Below are 13,946 nucleotides of genomic sequence, written 5' to 3'. Positions count from 1 at the left end.
GTGGAAAATATTTAAAATAATAACTAATGTAAATAAAAAATATCTATTTACACACCACAAATGAACACAAATGTTTTGTTATCCAAGTTTGGGAAATTCCGTTACTCCAACCCTATTAAGCTTGGAATTTTACATGAAGGAGATTTTTTCTACACATGTTTTAAAAATGGATATGCATGCTTGAAACATGTTAAAGATTCAAATGACCTATGGATCCAAAGCTTTTAAAGAGAATAACAAACGCTCATTAAATTCTCAAGTTAACGTGCGGTGGGATATTTACCCGAGTCTAACAAGTCATTATTTTGCCCATTTTCAAAATTTTGATCTGGCAATCATAGATGATTGTAAATTGATTTATCATGTGTAACGGCCTATATTTTTGTATGAAATGACTTATGGATTGCAATTCAACACTCAGTTAAAAATCCTCTGCCACGATTTTTTCCCGACGATTACAAAACCTGAGATATAAAAACTAAAAGGAGCATACAATCCCTAAAAATTACAGACACTCTTTGGAATTATCTCTCCCTACAAATGTGCATTGTACTTTTCCATTTTAGATGTACACATTTTTCTTAAATCAAAACTTCGAGTTTTTCGCTCTCCCATCATCCCGTAAGCAAAAAAGGCAAATAGATCACAGCAAAATGAAAGCTCATTGTTGATGTACGAAAAAAGTTTAAAAATTAAAAAAATTAAATGAAGAAAATTTATTAACACACCACAAATGAACACAAAAGTTTGTTATCCAAGTTTGGGAAATTCCACTAGTCCAAAACTAATATCTTGGAATTTTACATGAAGGGGATTTTTTCTACACAAGTTTTAAAAATGGATATGCATGCCAAAAACATGTTAAAGATTCAAATGACCTATGGATCCGAAGCATTTAAAGAGAATAACAAACGCTCATTAAATTCTCAAGTGAACGTGCGGTGGGATATTTACCCGAGTCAAACAAGCCATTATTTTGCCCATATTCAAAAAGTTGAGCTAACAATCATACATGATCGTAAAGTGATTTGTCATGCGTAACGGGCTATATTTTTTTAAGAAATGACTTATGGATTTGAAGTCAACACTCAGTTAAAAATCACCCGCCTCCCCCGTTTCCCCATGATTGCAAAAATTTAGATATAAAAAAGAAAAAGTGCATACGATCCCTAAAACATACAGACACTCTTTCGAAATATCTCTCTCTACATTTGTGCATTGTGCATTTCCATTTTAGATGTACACTTTTTTCTTAAATCAGAACTTTGAGTTTTCGCTCCCCCTTCATCCCGTAAATCAAAAATGCAAAAAGGATCCCAATAAAATAAAAATTTTATAGTTGATGTGTGGAAAATATTTAAAATAATAACTAATGTAAATAAAAAATATCTTTTCACACACCACAAATGAACACAAAAGTTTTGTTATCCAAGTTGGGGAAATTCCATTACCCCAACCCTATTAAGCTTGGAATTTTACATGAAGGACATTTTTTCTACACATGTTTTAAAAATGGATATGCATGCTTGAAGCATGTTAAAGATTCAAATGACCTATGGATCCAAAGCTTTTAAAGAGAATAACAAACACTCAATAAATTCTTAAGTGAACGTGCGGTGGGATATTTACCTGAGTCTAACAAGTCATTATTTTGCCCATTTTAAAAAATTTGATCTAGGAATCATAGATTATTGTAAAGTGATTTATCATGTGTAACGGGCTATGTTTTTGTATGAAATGACTTATGGATTGCAATTCAACACTCAGTTAAAAATCCTTTGCCACCAATTTTTCCCGACGATTTCAAAACTTGAGATATAAAAACTAAAAAGAGCTTACAATCCATAAAAATTACAGACACTCTTTGGAATTATCTCTCCCTACAATTGTGCATTGTGCTTTTCCATTTTAGATATACACTTTTTTCTTAAATCAAAACTTTGACTTTTCGCTCTCCCTTCATCCCGAAAACAAACAAGGCAAAAAGCCTACAACAAAATGAAAATTTTATAGTTGATGTATGGAAAAAATTTAAAACAACAAAAAATATAAATAAAGAAAATTTATTCACCCAACACAAATGAACACAAAAGTTTTGTTAGCGCATTTTGGGAAATTCCACTAGTTTAACCCTAATAGCTTAGAATTTTGCAAGAAGGAGATTTCGTCCACACATGTTTTAAAAATGGATATGCATGTTTGAAAATGTTAAAGATGCAAATGAGCTATGGATGCAAAGCATTTAAAGAGAATAACAACTGCTCATTAAAGCCTCAAGTGAACGTGCGGTGGGATATTTGCCCGAGTCAAACAAGCCATTATTTTGCCCATATTCAAAAAGTTGAGCTAACAATCATAGATGATTTTAATGTGATTTATCATGCGTAACGGGCTATATTTTATAAGAAATGACTTACGGATTTGAAGTCAACACTCTGTTAAAAATCGCCTGCCTCCCCCGTTTCCCGACGATTGCAAAACCGTAGATATAAAAATGAAAAAGTGCATACGATCCCTAACAACATACAGACACTATTTGGAAATATCTCTCTCTACATTTGTGCATTGTGCATTTCCATTTTAGATGTATACTTTTTTCTTAAATCAGATCTCAGAGTTTTCACTCCCCCTTCATCCCGTAAACAAAAAAGGCAAAAAGGATCACAATAAAATTAAAATTTATAGTTTATGTGTGGAAAATATTTAAAATAATAACTAATGTAAAAAAAATATCTATTCACACACCACAAATGAACACAAAAGTTTTGTTATCCAAGTTTGGGAAATTCCATTAGTCCAACCCTATTAAGCTTGGAATTTTACATGAATGAGATTTTTTCTACACATATGTTAAAAATGGATATGCATGCTTAAAACATGTTAAAGATTCAAATGACCTATGGATCCATAGCTTTTAAAGAGAGTAACAAACGCTCATTAAATTCTCAAGTGAACGTGGGGTGGGATATTTACCCGAGTCTAACTAGTCATTATTTTGCCCATTTTCAAAAATTTGATCTAGGAATCATAGATGATTGTAAAGTGATTTATCATGCGTAACGGGCTATATTTTTGTATGAAATGACTTCTGGATTGCAATTCAACACTCAGGTAAAAATCCTCTGCCACCAATTTTTCCCGACGAATACAAAACCTGAGATATAAAAACTAAAAAGAGCTTACAATCCCTAGAAATTACAGGCACTCTTTGGAATTATCTCTCCCTACAATTGTGCATTGTGATTTTCCATTTTAGATGTTCACTTTTTACTTAAATCAGAACTTTGAGTTTTCGCTCCCCCTTCATCCCGTAAACAAAAAAGGCAAAAAGGATCACAATCAAATAAAAATTTTATAGTAGATGTGTGGAAAATGTTTAAAATAATAACTAATGTAAAAAAAATATCTATTCACACACCACAAATGAACACAAAATTTTTGTTATCCAAGTTTGGCAAATTCCATTAGTCCAACCCTATTAAGCTTGGAATTTTACATGAAGGAGATTTTTTCTTCACATGTTTTAAAAATGGATATGCATGCTTGAAACATGTTAAAGATTCAAATGACCTATGGATCCAAATCTTTTAAAGAGAATAACAAACGCTCATTAAATTCTCAAGTGAACGTGCGGTGGGATATTTACCCGAGTCTAACAAGTTATTATTTTGCCCATTTTCAAAAATTTGATCTAGCAATCATAGATGATTGTAAAGTGATTTATCATGCGTAACGGGCTATATTTTTGTATGAAATGACATATGGATTGCAATTCAACACTCAGTTAAAAATCCTCTGCCACCAATTTTTCCCGACGATTGCAAAATCTGAGATATAAAAACTAAAAAGAGCTTACAATCCCTAAAAATTACAGACACTCTTTGGAATTATCTATCCCTATAATTGTGCATTGTGCTTTTCCATTTAAGATGTACACTTTTTTCTTAAATCAAAACGTTGACTTTTTGCTCTCCCTTCATCCCGAAAACAAACAAGGGAAAAAGCCTACAATAAAATGCAAATTTTATAGTTGATGTATGGAAAAAATTTAAAACAACGACAAATATAAATAAAGAAAATTTATTCATCCAACACAAATGAACACAAAAGTTTTGTTATCCAATTTTGGGAAATTCCACTAGTTTAACCCTAATAGCTTGGAATTTTTCAAGAAAGAGATTTCGTCCACACATGTTTCAAAAATGGATATGCATGTTTGAAACATGTTAAAGATTCAAATGAGCTATGGATGCAAAGCTTTTAAAGAGAATAACAAACATTCATTAAATTCTCAATCATAGAAATGCCTCCCCCGTTTCCCGACGATTACAAAACCTTAGATATAAAAACGAAAAAGTGCATACGATCCCTAAAAACATACAGACACTCTTTGGAAATATCTCTCTCTACATTTGTGCATTGTGCATTTCCATTTTAGATATAAACTTTTTTCTTAAATCAGAAGTTTGAGTTTTGGATCCCCCTTCATCCCGTAAACAAAAAAGGCAAAAAGAATCACAACAAAATTAAAATTTTATAGTTGATGTGTGGAAAATATTTAAAATAATAACTAATGTAAATAAAAAATATCTATTCATACACCACAAATGAACACAAAAGTTTTGTAATCCAAGTTTGGGAAATTCCATTACTCCAACCCTATTAAGCTTGGAATTTTACATGAAGGAGATATTTTCTACACAGGTTTTAAAAATGGATATGCATGCTTAAAACATGTTAAATATTCAAATCACCTATGGATCCAAAGTTTTTAAAGAGAATAACAAACGCTCATTAAATTCTCAAGTGAACGTGCAGTGGGATATTTGCCCTAGTCAAACAAGCCATTATTTTGCCCATATTCAAAAAGTTGAGCTAACAATCATAGATGATTGCAAAGTGATTTGTCATGCGTAATGGGCTATATTTTTGTAAGAAATGACTTATGGATTTGAAGTCAACCCTCAGTTAAAAATCGCCCGCCTCCCCCGTTTCCCAATGATTGAAAAACCTTAGATATAAAAAAGAAAAAGTGCACACGATCCCTAAAACATACAGGGACTCTTTGGAAATATCTCTCTCTACATTTGTGCATTGTATATTTCCATTTTAGATGTACACTTTTTTCTTAAATCAGAACTTTGAGTTTTCGCTCCCCCTTCATCCCGTAAACAAAAAAGGCAAAAAGGATCCCAATAAAATAAAAATTTTATAGTTGATGTGTGGAAAATATTTTAAATAATAACTAATGTAAATAAAAAATATCTATTCACACACCACAAATGAACACAAAAGTTTTGTTATCCAAGCTTGGGAAATTCCATTACTCCAACCCTATTAAGCTTGGAATTTTACATGAAGGAGATTTTTTCTACACATGTTTTAAAAATGGATATGCATGCTTGAAACATGTTAAAGATTCAAATGACCTACGGATCCAAAGCTTTTAAAGAGAATAACAAACACTCATTAAATTCTCAAGTGAACGTGCGGTGGGATATTTACCCGAGTCCAAGGGGTCATGATTTTGCCCATTTTCAAAAATTTGATCTTGCAATCATAGATGATTGTAAAGTGATTTATCATGCGTAACGGCCTATATTTTTGTATGAAATGACTTATGGATTGCAATTCAACACTCAGTTAAAAATCTTCTGCCACCTATTTTTCGCTACGATTGCAAAACCTGAGATATAAAAACTAAAAAGAGCTTACAATCCCTAAAAATTACAGACACTCTTTGGAATTATCTCTCCCTACAATTGTGCATTGTGCTTTTACATTTAAGATGTACACTTTTTTCTTAAATCAAAACTTTGACTTTTCGCTCTCCCTTGATCCCGAAAACAAACAAGGCAAAAAGCCTACAACAAAATGAAAATTTTATAGTTGATGTATGGAAAAAATTAAAAACAACAACAAATATAAATAAAGAAAATTTATTCATCCAAGACAAATGAACACAAAAGTTTTGTTATCCAATTTTGGGAAATTCCACTAGTTTAACCCTAATAGCTTGGAATTTTTCAAGAAAGAGATTTCGTCCACACATGTTTCAAAAATGGATATGCATGTTTGAAACATGTTAAAGATGCAAATGAGCTATGGATGCAAAGCTTTTAAAGAGAATAACAAACGTTCATTAAATTCTCAAGTGAACTTGCGGTGGGATATTTACCCGAGTCAAACATGCCATTATTTTGCCCATTTCCAAAAAGCTGACATAATTAATCATAGATGATTGTAATGTGATTTGTCATGCGTAACGGGCTATAGTTTTGTATGAAATGACTTATGGATTGCAATTCAACCCTCAGTTAAAAATCCTCTGCAACCCATTTTTCTCGACGATTGCAAAACCTAAGATATAAAAACGGAAAGGTGCTTACAATCCCTAAAAATTACAGACACTCTTTGGAGTTATCTCTCTCTACATATGTGCATTGTGCATTTCCGTTTTAGATGTACACATTTTTCTAAAATCAAAACTTCGAGTTTTTCGCTCTCCCTTCGTCCCGTAAACAAAAAAGGCAAATAGATCACAGCAAAATGAAAATTTCATAGTAGATGTACGGAAAAAGTTTAAAAAAATAAAAAAATTAAATGAAGAAAATTTATTCACACACCACAAATGAACACAAAATTTTTGTTATCCAAGTTTGGGAAATTCCACTTGTCCAAAACTAATATCTTGAATTTTACATCTAGGGGATTTTTTCTACACATGTTTTAAAAATGGATATGCATGCCAGAAACATGGTAAAGATTCAAATGACCTATGTATCCAAAGCTTTTACAGAGAATAACAAACGCTCATTAAATTCTCAAGTGAACGTGCGGTGGGATATTTGCCCGAGTCAAACAAGCCATTATTTTGCCATTATTCAAAAAGTTGAGCTAACAATTATAGATGATTGTAAAGTGATTTTTCATGCGTTACGGGTTATATTTTTGTTGGAAATGACTTATGGATTTGAAGTCAACACTCAGTTAAAAATCGCCCGCCTCCCCCGTTTCCCAACGATTGCAAAACCTTAGATATAAAAACGAAAAAGTGCATACGATCCCTAAAACATACAGACACTCTTTGGAAATATCTCTTTCTACATTTGTGCATTGTGCATTTCCATTTTAGATGTACACTTTTTTCCTAAATAATACTTTGAGTTTTCGCTCCCCCTTCATCCTGTACACAAAAAAGGCAAAAAAGATCACAACAAAATAAAAATTTTATAGTTGATGTGTGGAAAATGTTTCAAATAATAACTAATGTAAATATAAAATATCTATTCACACACCACAAATGAACACAAAAGTTTTGTTATCCAAGTTTGGGAAATTCCATTAGTCTAACCCTATTAAGCTTGGAATTTTACATGAAGGAGATTTTTTCAACACATGTTTTAAAAATGGATATGCATGCTTGTAACATGTTAAACATTCAAATGACTTATGGATCCAAAGATTTTAAAAAGAAAAACAAACGCTCATTAAATTAGATCTAACAATCATAGATGATTGTAAAATGATTTATCATGCGTAATGATCTATATTTTTGTATGAAATTACTTGTGGATTGCAATTCAATACTTAGTTAAAAATCCTCTACGACCAATTTTTCCCGACGATTGCAAAACCTAAGATATAAAAACTAAAAAGAGCTTACAATCCCTAAAAATTAGAGACACTTTTTGGAATTATCTCTACCTACAATTGTGCATTGTGCTTTTCCATTTTAGATGTACACTTTTTTCTTAAATCAAAACTTTGACTTTTCGCTCTCCCTTCATCCCAGAAACAAACAATGCAAAAAGCTTACAACAAAATGAAAATTTTACAGTTGATGTATGGAAAAAATTTAAAACAATAACAAATATAAATAAAGAAAATTTATTCTCCCAACGAACACAAACGTTTTGTTATCCAATTTTGGGAAGTTCCACTAGTTTAACCCTAATAGCTTGGAATTTTGCAAGATAGAGATTTCGTCCACACATGATTTAAAAATGGATATGCATGTTTGAAACATGTTAAAGATGCAAATGAGCTATGGATGCAAAGCTTTTAAAGAGAATAACAAACGCTCATTAAATTCTCAAGTGAACTTGCGGTGGGATATTTACCTGAGTCAAACATGCCATTATTTTTCCCATTTGCAAAAAGCCGACATAATTAATCATAGATGATTGTAAAGTGATTTATCATGCGTAACGGGCTTTATTTTTGTATGAAATGACTTCTGGATTCCAATTCAACACTCAGGTAAAAATCCTCTGCCACCAATTTTTCCCGACGAATACAAAACCTGAGATATAAAAACTAAAAAGAGCTTACAATCCCTAGAAATTACAGGCACTCTTTGGAATTATCTCTCCCTACAATTGTGCATTGTGATTTTCCATTTTAGATGTTCACTTTTTACTTAAATCAGAACTTTGAGTTTTCGCTCCCCCTTCATCCCGTAAACAAAAAAGGCAAAAAGGATCACAATCAAATAAAAATTTTATAGTAGATGTGTGGAAAATGTTTAAAATAATAACTAATGTAAAAAAAATATCTATTCACACACCACAAATGAACACAAAATTTTTGTTATCCAAGTTTGGCAAATTCCATTAGTCCAACCCTATTAAGCTTGGAATTTTACATGAAGGAGATTTTTTCTTCACATGTTTTAAAAATGGATATGCATGCTTGAAACATGTTAAAGATTCAAATGACCTATGGATCCAAATCTTTTAAAGAGAATAACAAACGCTCATTAAATTCTCAAGTGAACGTGCGGTGGGATATTTACCCGAGTCTAACAAGTTATTATTTTGCCCATTTTCAAAAATTTGATCTAGCAATCATAGATGATTGTAAAGTGATTTATCATGCGTAACGGGCTATATTTTTGTATGAAATGACATATGGATTGCAATTCAACACTCAGTTAAAAATCCTCTGCCACCAATTTTTCCCGACGATTGCAAAATCTGAGATATAAAAACTAAAAAGAGCTTACAATCCCTAAAAATTACAGACACTCTTTGGAATTATCTATCCCTATAATTGTGCATTGTGCTTTTCCATTTAAGATGTACACTTTTTTCTTAAATCAAAACGTTGACTTTTTGCTCTCCCTTCATCCCGAAAACAAACAAGGGAAAAAGCCTACAATAAAATGCAAATTTTATAGTTGATGTATGGAAAAAATTTAAAACAACAACAAATATAAATAAAGAAAATTTATTCATCCAACACAAATGAACACAAAAGTTTTGTTATCCAATTTTGGGAAATTCCACTAGTTTAACCCTAATAGCTTGGAATTTTTCAAGAAAGAGATTTCGTCCACACATGTTTCAAAAATGGATATGCATGTTTGAAACATGTTAAAGATTCAAATGAGCTATGGATGCAAAGCTTTTAAAGAGAATAACAAACATTCATTAAATTCTCAATCATAGAAATGCCTCCCCCGTTTCCCGACGATTACAAAACCTTAGATATAAAAACGAAAAAGTGCATACGATCCCTAAAAACATACAGACACTCTTTGGAAATATCTCTCTCTACATTTGTGCATTGTGCATTTCCATTTTAGATATAAACTTTTTTCTTAAATCAGAAGTTTGAGTTTTGGATCCCCCTTCATCCCGTAAACAAAAAAGGCAAAAAGAATCACAACAAAATTAAAATTTTATAGTTGATGTGTGGAAAATATTTAAAATAATAACTAATGTAAATAAAAAATATCTATTCATACACCACAAATGAACACAAAAGTTTTGTAATCCAAGTTTGGGAAATTCCATTACTCCAACCCTATTAAGCTTGGAATTTTACATGAAGGAGATATTTTCTACACAGGTTTTAAAAATGGATATGCATGCTTAAAACATGTTAAATATTCAAATCACCTATGGATCCAAAGTTTTTAAAGAGAATAACAAACGCTCATTAAATTCTCAAGTGAACGTGCAGTGGGATATTTGCCCTAGTCAAACAAGCCATTATTTTGCCCATATTCAAAAAGTTGAGCTAACAATCATAGATGATTGCAAAGTGATTTGTCATGCGTAATGGGCTATATTTTTGTAAGAAATGACTTATGGATTTGAAGTCAACCCTCAGTTAAAAATCGCCCGCCTCCCCCGTTTCCCAATGATTGAAAAACCTTAGATATAAAAAAGAAAAAGTGCACACGATCCCTAAAACATACAGGGACTCTTTGGAAATATCTCTCTCTACATTTGTGCATTGTATATTTCCATTTTAGATGTACACTTTTTTCTTAAATCAGAACTTTGAGTTTTCGCTCCCCCTTCATCCCGTAAACAAAAAAGGCAAAAAGGATCCCAATAAAATAAAAATTTTATAGTTGATGTGTGGAAAATATTTTAAATAATAACTAATGTAAATAAAAAATATCTATTCACACACCACAAATGAACACAAAAGTTTTGTTATCCAAGCTTGGGAAATTCCATTACTCCAACCCTATTAAGCTTGGAATTTTACATGAAGGAGATTTTTTCTACACATGTTTTAAAAATGGATATGCATGCTTGAAACATGTTAAAGATTCAAATGACCTACGGATCCAAAGCTTTTAAAGAGAATAACAAACACTCATTAAATTCTCAAGTGAACGTGCGGTGGGATATTTACCCGAGTCCAAGGGGTCATGATTTTGCCCATTTTCAAAAATTTGATCTTGCAATCATAGATGATTGTAAAGTGATTTATCATGCGTAACGGCCTATATTTTTGTATGAAATGACTTATGGATTGCAATTCAACACTCAGTTAAAAATCTTCTGCCACCTATTTTTCGCTACGATTGCAAAACCTGAGATATAAAAACTAAAAAGAGCTTACAATCCCTAAAAATTACAGACACTCTTTGGAATTATCTCTCCCTACAATTGTGCATTGTGCTTTTACATTTAAGATGTACACTTTTTTCTTAAATCAAAACTTTGACTTTTCGCTCTCCCTTGATCCCGAAAACAAACAAGGCAAAAAGCCTACAACAAAATGAAAATTTTATAGTTGATGTATGGAAAAAATTAAAAACAACAACAAATATAAATAAAGAAAATTTATTCATCCAAGACAAATGAACACAAAAGTTTTGTTATCCAATTTTGGGAAATTCCACTAGTTTAACCCTAATAGCTTGGAATTTTTCAAGAAAGAGATTTCGTCCACACATGTTTCAAAAATGGATATGCATGTTTGAAACATGTTAAAGATGCAAATGAGCTATGGATGCAAAGCTTTTAAAGAGAATAACAAACGTTCATTAAATTCTCAAGTGAACTTGCGGTGGGATATTTACCCGAGTCAAACATGCCATTATTTTGCCCATTTCCAAAAAGCTGACATAATTAATCATAGATGATTGTAATGTGATTTGTCATGCGTAACGGGCTATAGTTTTGTATGAAATGACTTATGGATTGCAATTCAACCCTCAGTTAAAAATCCTCTGCAACCCATTTTTCTCGACGATTGCAAAACCTAAGATATAAAAACGGAAAGGTGCTTACAATCCCTAAAAATTACAGACACTCTTTGGAGTTATCTCTCTCTACATATGTGCATTGTGCATTTCCGTTTTAGATGTACACATTTTTCTAAAATCAAAACTTCGAGTTTTTCGCTCTCCCTTCGTCCCGTAAACAAAAAAGGCAAATAGATCACAGCAAAATGAAAATTTCATAGTAGATGTACGGAAAAAGTTTAAAAAAATAAAAAAATTAAATGAAGAAAATTTATTCACACACCACAAATGAACACAAAATTTTTGTTATCCAAGTTTGGGAAATTCCACTTGTCCAAAACTAATATCTTGAATTTTACATCTAGGGGATTTTTTCTACACATGTTTTAAAAATGGATATGCATGCCAGAAACATGGTAAAGATTCAAATGACCTATGTATCCAAAGCTTTTACAGAGAATAACAAACGCTCATTAAATTCTCAAGTGAACGTGCGGTGGGATATTTGCCCGAGTCAAACAAGCCATTATTTTGCCATTATTCAAAAAGTTGAGCTAACAATTATAGATGATTGTAAAGTGATTTTTCATGCGTTACGGGTTATATTTTTGTTGGAAATGACTTATGGATTTGAAGTCAACACTCAGTTAAAAATCGCCCGCCTCCCCCGTTTCCCAACGATTGCAAAACCTTAGATATAAAAACGAAAAAGTGCATACGATCCCTAAAACATACAGACACTCTTTGGAAATATCTCTTTCTACATTTGTGCATTGTGCATTTCCATTTTAGATGTACACTTTTTTCCTAAATAATACTTTGAGTTTTCGCTCCCCCTTCATCCTGTACACAAAAAAGGCAAAAAAGATCACAACAAAATAAAAATTTTATAGTTGATGTGTGGAAAATGTTTCAAATAATAACTAATGTAAATATAAAATATCTATTCACACACCACAAATGAACACAAAAGTTTTGTTATCCAAGTTTGGGAAATTCCATTAGTCTAACCCTATTAAGCTTGGAATTTTACATGAAGGAGATTTTTTCAACACATGTTTTAAAAATGGATATGCATGCTTGTAACATGTTAAACATTCAAATGACTTATGGATCCAAAGATTTTAAAAAGAAAAACAAACGCTCATTAAATTAGATCTAACAATCATAGATGATTGTAAAATGATTTATCATGCGTAATGATCTATATTTTTGTATGAAATTACTTGTGGATTGCAATTCAATACTTAGTTAAAAATCCTCTACGACCAATTTTTCCCGACGATTGCAAAACCTAAGATATAAAAACTAAAAAGAGCTTACAATCCCTAAAAATTAGAGACACTTTTTGGAATTATCTCTACCTACAATTGTGCATTGTGCTTTTCCATTTTAGATGTACACTTTTTTCTTAAATCAAAACTTTGACTTTTCGCTCTCCCTTCATCCCAGAAACAAACAATGCAAAAAGCTTACAACAAAATGAAAATTTTACAGTTGATGTATGGAAAAAATTTAAAACAATAACAAATATAAATAAAGAAAATTTATTCTCCCAACGAACACAAACGTTTTGTTATCCAATTTTGGGAAGTTCCACTAGTTTAACCCTAATAGCTTGGAATTTTGCAAGATAGAGATTTCGTCCACACATGATTTAAAAATGGATATGCATGTTTGAAACATGTTAAAGATGCAAATGAGCTATGGATGCAAAGCTTTTAAAGAGAATAACAAACGCTCATTAAATTCTCAAGTGAACTTGCGGTGGGATATTTACCTGAGTCAAACATGCCATTATTTTTCCCATTTGCAAAAAGCCGACATAATTAATCATAGATGATTGTAATGTGATTTATCATGCGTAACGGGCTTTATTTTTGTATGAAATGACTTATAGATTGCAATTCAACACTCAGTTAAAAATCCTCCGCAACCTATTTTTCCCGACCATTGCAAAACCTGAGATATAAAAACGAAAAGGTGCTTACAATCCCTAAAAATTACAGACACTCTTTTGAATTATCTCTCTCTACATATGTGTGTTGTGCATTTCCGTTTTAGATGTACACATTTTTCTTAAATCAAAACTTTGAGTTTTTCGCTCTCCCTTCATCCCGTAAATGACAAAGGCAAATAGATCACAACAAAATGAAAATTTCGTAGTTGATGTTAGGAAAAAGTTTAAAACAATAAAAAAATTAAATGATGAAAATTTATTCACACACCACAAATGAACACAAAAGTTTTGTTATACAAGTTTGGGAAATTCCACTAGTCCAAAACTAATATCGTGGAATTCTACATGAAGGGGATTGTTTTAAAAATGGATATGCATGCCAGAAACATCTTAAAGATTCAAATGACCAATGGATCCAAAGCATTTAAAGAGAATAAACAAACGCTCATTAAATTCTCAAGTGAACGTGCGGTGGGATATTTGCCCGAGTCA

This window comes from Aristolochia californica, unplaced genomic scaffold (genome assembly GCF_029961685.1).
Source record: "Aristolochia californica isolate CCGP_79_NKW_82.1479 unplaced genomic scaffold, dmAriCali1.0.hap1 SCAF_7, whole genome shotgun sequence".
NCBI classification, from domain to species: domain Eukaryota; kingdom Viridiplantae; phylum Streptophyta; class Magnoliopsida; order Piperales; family Aristolochiaceae; genus Aristolochia; species Aristolochia californica.
The sequence above is the reverse complement of the archived record's forward strand: the minus strand, read 5'-3'. Positions refer to the sequence as shown.